Here is a 7,612-nt window from a genome sequence, read left to right as displayed (position 1 = left end):
GGGTCATGGGAGGATTTTAAAAATTGTTTTCAAGAACAATATGGTGATAAGACTAATGTGAACTTTATGCTCAATGAATTCAATAACATCAAAAAGTCTGATAACGAAATGGCCACTGATTTCAATGCCAGATTCCAAAAGGCCATGCATAGATTGTATCAAGTGATGAGATTAGATGATAACATGTGTTTAAATACTTATTACAATGCATTTGATTCTAAGATGGCTTACATCCTAAGAGATAAGAATCCACATAACTTGACAGATGCTTTTACAATTGCCATAAATGTAGAAAGTAATAGAAAAGCATCCGGGAAGTTAGGAAGAAGAATAGATGGTAGATTATGGCAGGAAATAAAACAACAACCTAATAAAGTTGCTAAGGAGGATGATAAGATAGAGAAGTTGGTTATTGCAATGAAGGATTTGGCTACCAAGGTAAACAAAAATGACAAACCTCATTATAACTGGCAAGATAGACCCCCTAGATTGCATGACATGCCATATAATACCAACTGGAAAGACGGAAAACCCCAAAATCAGAAGCCTAAGATTGCCCAAAATCAGGACACTCCAGATCCCTTGAAAGGGAAAACTATCCATAATATAGAAAATACTCCCTGGTGTATTGCTTGTGATGGACCACATTCTCCTCATCAGTGTGCAGTGGCTCAGGCTCTAGAAGAATCTATGAGACAAGAAGCTGAGCCTGACATCAATATGTTTGAAACCATCATAGAAAGTGATGAGGAGTCTGTGCAAAGTGAATACAATGATGTGCTAGATAATGAAAGGTTTGTTCAAGGACAACTAACCTTAGATTGGCATCCTACATTGAATATGGTGACAATTGAGGATGAAGAGGTTCATCTTAGAAGGCTTAGTGAGGAAGAAGTCAAAAATCTCACTAAAGCAGCCATTTCCAAAGTAAAACACAACTATAACTTGAGGAGCACCAAGAAGGACATTGATCAGGGTGAACCTGGTTCTATGTTCATAAAAGAGGTCACTAAAAAGGGGGCAGCAAGTAATGCTACTACTGTTCCTAAGATTGGTCAAGAAAAAGGGAACAAGTTAAAGATGTACCCAAGAGTGCAAATGATAAAAACACTAGTGATATACAAGGAGCTGCCACAGTGAAAAAGGCAAGTCAACTCAAGATAGAAAGAGTTAGAGCTAGTACTAAAGTAAGCAATAGTTCTACATTTGATATGGCTCAAGCTCTTACTCAGATGAGGGTTACTGTCCCATTAGTAGAATTACTGAAGATTAAAGAACATAGGGATGCAGCCTTGTCTTTATTCTCTAGTATATCTGATAGTGACACAGTCTTACCCACCGGTTCAGCTAGAATTGGAAAGGATCAAAAGTTCCAAACCCCAAAGGTTTATGTTGGAACCACTATCACTCAAGAGCCTCCATAGGTAGACCCTTTCTATGTTACTTTATTAGTAAACAACCAGTTGATTAAAAACTGCATGATAGGTTCAGGAGCTGCTGCTAATGTAATGCCCTATGGTGTTATGAAAGAATTAGGATTGTTAGTAACCACTGTATATGGGAAATGCTATGCTATGGATAACAAGGAAGTACCTATGATAGGTACAATGAAAGATGTTGAAGTAAAAATAGAAGCATTCCTTGAGGCAACTTATAAAATGGATGTTATTGTTACTGATACTGAGCCCCTTTATGGTATGTTACTGTCCAGGCAGTGGGCAGCAACAGTGGGAGGAAATGTTCAACTGGACCTATCTTATGCCACCATCCCAATCAATGGAAATTAGGTCAAATTGTATAGAGAGCCACGTGCTCCTAGAGTAATTGAAAATGTAGATCCTAATATGCTCAATTGTACGATTGATGTAGATCTTGATAATTTTAGACTTCAACTAATTTTACCCCATTGAAGAATACTGACCCCATTGTGGTCGAATTAGAAGCACAGCAGTATGGATTATGGCAGATGTATTTTGATGGAGCTTGCTCCAAAGAGGGATCCAGAGCAGGGGTTCTTTTTGTATCCCCATCAGGTATAACTTTTACGTATTCATTCTTATTGGCCTTCCAGTGCACAAATAATACTGTAGAGTATGAAGCTCTATTGTTGGGGCTTGAGCTTTCAAAGAAGCATGGAATCTAGCTATTGATAGTGTTAGGGGATTCAGAATTGGTTGTATCTCAGGTAAGATCCAAATATGCATCCAAGAATGATAGATTGAAGAGATATAAACATGCAGTTTGGGATGTTATTGAGCACTTTAGTGCATTTTCTATTAATTGGATATAGCGATCAAAAAACATTATGGCAGATTTCCTAGCTAATGTTGCTTTGGAAAATGATGATGCAACACTAACTGGTATTTCCACTATGGAAATAAAATCTAGGCCTGCTATTCCTGATAATGTGTATAATTGGAAAGTTTTTCCTAATATTCAATGTGTTGATGATTATGATGGACATAAGATTGATTGCAATGCACTAGTGGAGGTGGTGGATAATAAGGAAACAGTGTTTGGAAATGAGTTGGTCCAGTTGGAAACCAATGAAATACCTAAAGGGCTGGTAGAGCTCGAAAGCATGTTCCGTTACAATGATAGTCACTTACATCAGCAGTCTACCACTGAGTTGGAAGAACTAGAGGAGGTAAACTTGGGGACTGAATCATCCCCTAAGTTAGTATACATTGGGAAGAAATTACCCCCTCATGTCAGGACTAACCTTATTAATTTATTAAAGAGATATAAGCATGTTTTTGCTTGGTCTTATGAAGACCTAAAGGCGTATAGACAAGATCTTTTTCAGCATGAAGTTCCTTTACTTCCAGATGCTAAGCCTTTTAGACAGGAACAGAGACCCATTAATCCCCTGTTAGAAACTAAGATGCAGCAAGAGTTGATTAAATTAAGAGAAGGGGGGATTATCAAACCTATAAGACATTCTTCATGGGTCTCCAATCTAGCCCCAATAAGAAAGAAGAATGGGGACATTAGATTGTGTGTAGATTTTAGGAACTTAAATGTTGCTTCTTTGAAAGATAACTACTCTTCCCCAAATATGGAAGCCATGCTACAGAGAGTGATAGGATGTGACCTTTTATCTATGATGGATGGTTTTTCAGGATACAATCAAGTGTTAGTGAAGGAATCTGAACAATTTAAAACTGTTTTCACTACTCCGTGGGGAACATATGTCTATGTGAGAATGCCATTCGGTTTGAAAAATGTTGGAGCTACATTTTAGAGAGCCATGGATGTAGCTTTCAAAGAATTCATCAATATCATCATGGTGGTTTATCAAGATGATCTAACCTATTTTTCTAAGAAGGCTGATGATCATTGTGGACATTTGGAGAAGGTGTTCAATAAAGCTTTGGAATTTGGTGTGTCACTAAATCCCAAGAAATGTCATTTTGGAGTCACTAAAGGAAAACTATTGGGACACATTGTTTCCAAGGAAGGGGTAAGGATAGACCCTGAAAGAATTGAAGCAATAAATAAGGTGTCTGAACCTAAGAATTTAAAAGGTATTTAGTCCTTTCTAAGCAAAGTGAATTTTGTTAGAAGATTCATTGCAAACTTTGCAGAGATAGTGAAGCCTATTGTCAAGTTGTTCAAGAAGGATACCAAATTTTGTTGGGATCAAGAAGCCTCCAAGGCTTTTGCTGAAGTTAAGAAAGCCATTCAGGAAGCACCAGTGCTAAAATCTCCTGATTACAGTAAGCCTTTTTCTCTATTTTCCTTTGCTTCATATCATACAGTAGCTGCAGTATTGTTACAAAAGGATAATGAGGGATATGAACATCCCATAGCTTTCTACAGCAAGTCTTTGCAGGTGGCAAAATTGAAATATGAGACCATGGAGAGACAAGCTTATGCTCTAGTTATAGCTATAAAGGCTTTTAGGCCATATCTGGTGAATGCAAATATCATTGCCTATGTCCCACATGCTGTAGTTAAGGATATTTTGTCCTAGCCTGAAGTTATAGGGAAAAGATGCAAATGGATTAATAGAATCCAAGAATTTGACTTGGAGATAAAGATTACCAAATTGGTAAGAGGTTTAGGTTTGGCTAAACTCATGACTGAGTCCAATCTTATGAATGTTGAAATACATAATGTTGAAGTTAGAGATACTTCAGTCACTAGCATTGAAAGGACACCTTGGTACTCAGAGATAGTCAAATTCTTAAGAGATGCTGCATTCTCAGAAGGAATGACACATAATCAGAAAATAACTCTGAAACTCAAGTCCCAAAAGTATGTGCTCGTTCTAGGTGATCTATTCTGGAGAAAAAGAGATGGAGAATTACTAATGTGTTTGGATGAGTTCCAAGCTAAATGAGTATTGACTGAAATGCATGATGGAGTATGTGGAGGCCACTACTCTGCTAAGACCACTACTAGTAAGATAATCCGGGCTAGATACTATTGGCCCACTTTATTTAAAGATACTCATGCATATGTTTGGAAATGTGACCCATGTCAAAAGTTTTCATCCAAGTTGAAGTATGAAGGAGCCTTACCCCTAAATTCAATCTTTGTGGAAGCTCCTTTTGTCGAGTGGGGCATTGATTTTATTGGAGAGATTGTTGAGAGGTCAGGGAGAGGTCACAGGTGGATCATAGTAGCCACTGACTATTTCACAAAATCAATAGAAGCTATTCCTACAAGAAGAGATACAAGTAAGGTTGTCATTGATTTCCTAATGGATAATGTAATAACTAGGTTTGGAACACTTGCTAAATTGGTAATGGACAATGCCATGAGTTTTAGGTCAGAAGAGTTTGTAGGATTTTGTACCAGTCATGGGATACTCATGTCTTACTCTTCACCCTATCATCCTCAGGGGAATGGACAAGCAAAATCCAGCAATAAAAGCCTTTTGAACATCATCAAGAAAATCTTGGAAGAAAATAAGATATCTTGGGATCAAAAATTGAAGTTAGCTTTGTGGGTAGATAGAATAACAGTCAAGAAGGCCATTGGAATGTCACCTTTTGAACTAGTTTATGGTACTCAAGTCAGATTGCCAGTGAATAATCTTCTTCCAATTTACAAATTCTTGCAAAATGAGGATATGGAGTTATCTGAACCTATGGAAAACAGAATGATCCAAATTATGGAGGTGGAAGAGCTTAGGACTTTGGCTCATAAGAGAAATCAGAAGATCCAATTGCAGTCCAAATACCTTTTTGATAAGAGGACATCATTAAGGAAGTTTCTAATTGATGACATTGTTCTTTAGTGGAATGCAAAAGGACAAGACAAGGGAAAGCATAAAAAATTTGAATCATTATGGATTGGCCTTTTTGTGGTCTATGACTTAAATGGCAAGGATTCATATTTTCTGAAGAATATGAACAATGAAATACAGGAAATTCTAGTGCATGGACAATTCCTAAAATATTATTTCTCTTGATGTCCATGCACAGTAGGTCCTTTGTTTCTACATATTTTGTTTCTTTCCTGTTTTTCTGTTTGGGTCTGTGTTTTGGTCTATTTCTCTAGAGTTTCTAAGTTTTCATTTGTTGACCTTGCGATCAACCATCCCTAGTCAAAGCCGCTATTATCACTGTTTAAAAAATGGGTTTTCCTTTCCCATAATTGGCTATGATTTTGAAATTTTGAATTAGACATGCTATCAATAGCTTCAGCTTTGTGTTAGGTCTTAAAGGTTTAGGGTTTTTAGTTTCAAATCATTCAATGTTTTATCAAAAAACCCTCTGGTTCTATTTCTTCATTACTTTATCCACTTAAGTAATGGGTCTGAGGTCCATCGGAAGTGTCCCCCCTTGTCATTTGCCTAGGCGATCTTTTCAATTAAAACGTAAAATTTTATGACTTATATATTTCCCTCCTAATGTTCTCGGGCCCAGTAAGTGGTGCGCACCTCTCAGGAAGATCTATGGATTTTGCCATTTCGTTAGGCAAAATTGCGTGTGGTTTAAGACTCATGAAATGGCGAAAAGGGTATGTGTTCTAAATGGCAATTTTGGCCTGGTTTAAAGAGGTCTCATCTTGTCCAAGATCCAATGGCTGGCGTTATTTCACAGCCTTAACTTGCAAGCGAAATACCTTTCACGAAATGGTGAAAGCTTTTGGTGGGGCCTTGCATGCAAGGATTTTAAAAGTGACTAAAAGGTGATCAATTCCCATTTGATCTGACTGTTCGCGCTATTTCACAAGATGAAAATGCTCGACATTTATCTTTTGTGAAGTGGCGAAATGATGTGGCACTCCAAGTAGACAATCCAGTTGGTCTAGAAAGTGACTGAAATGGTTGCATGTGGCAGAGGCCATAATAGATAGCGAGGCGGGTCCAAGGGTTAAAAGAAGGTGGGTCCCAGAGGTGAGTCATGCCGTGGGGTAAGAGGTGACCTAGTAGATGTAGGTGGTAAAAAATTAATTGGAACCAAGTGTTTTCTCTTGGCAAATGAAAGACTGACATGTCAGCTCTGAAAGTGACTAGATGCTAGCTATTTGAGGTTCAATCGGAGGGCACACATCTGTCGGAGTCTGTTCAGATGGTTAAGCACTGAGCAAGTAGACAATAATCCAATGGCCCACATGAATTCCCAAGGGTAAGATGCTTGTGCTTTATGCCCTACAAAATGGCGAAAAGGGTTTTCGTCCCCAAAGGTAGATAAAACATAAGGTTAAAGAAGGATCAACTTTGTTTTGATCCAATGACCGGTGCTATTTCATGGTTGCGAGATACTTGAAGGATATGCTCTGTGAAATAGTGAAAGTAAAAGAGGTTAATCTAGGTGTCAAGCTAGATGGTGACATGTTGGTGGACACATGGTTTCAGAAGAAGCTGAGGGCTCGCCAAGGTGTAACCGGCAGTAAAAGGGAGAGACACAGGGCCAATGTGGAACTAGGCTTGAACGGTTTTCTAATACCAATGGTTGAGTGCCATGTGGTAATCGATAACCAATAAAAAGGCAGTGTAAGTAAAGAAGGCATAAAGGGTTTCCCTTAAAGGATGGTCATCTTTGAATTAATCAGACACTTTGCATTGTTTCACATCCCGAAGTTGACAGATGTTTAAGCTCCATGAAATAGCAAAAGACTGCTAGCAGTCAAGGTAAAGGCACAGTTAGTAAAAATGTCGGCGATCCCGGTGAGAGTTACATGCCGAGTAGTTAGAATTCCATCTAACGTCTAGCATGATTTCATGAAGGAGAAGTGCTTGAAATATAAAGTCTACGAAATGGCCAAAAGGAGGTGGGACTCAGTGAGAAGGCAAGACTGTTAAGTCAGTATAACAACCGATCAAGTCTCTTTTGATTGAACGGTTGGCGTGATTTCGCTTAATGAAATTGCCTGACCATTATGCTTCACAAAATAGCGAAAGAGTGAAAGGGAAGAATTGGAGGAATGTTCTGGCCCATTGGAGCGAAAATACAAATTTTCTCATGAATTCAATTCTGAAAGGACGACCGAAGCATGCGGAATCAATGTTGCAGTAAAGACCCTAGGTACCATATATGATCTCATGTCGATTGAGTAAAGGTATCATTCAAAAGAATTGTTGCAGAAGAAGAGATACAGAGCTTTTGTCTTCAGTTACAGAGCGAGTCAATTTAGTTGCAGAGAAGATTCCTTC

The sequence above is a fragment of the Cryptomeria japonica genome, chromosome 10, assembly GCF_030272615.1.
Source record: "Cryptomeria japonica chromosome 10, Sugi_1.0, whole genome shotgun sequence".
In the NCBI taxonomy this organism is placed as follows: Eukaryota; Viridiplantae; Streptophyta; class Pinopsida; order Cupressales; family Cupressaceae; genus Cryptomeria; species Cryptomeria japonica.
The sequence above is the reverse complement of the archived record's forward strand: the minus strand, read 5'-3'. Positions refer to the sequence as shown.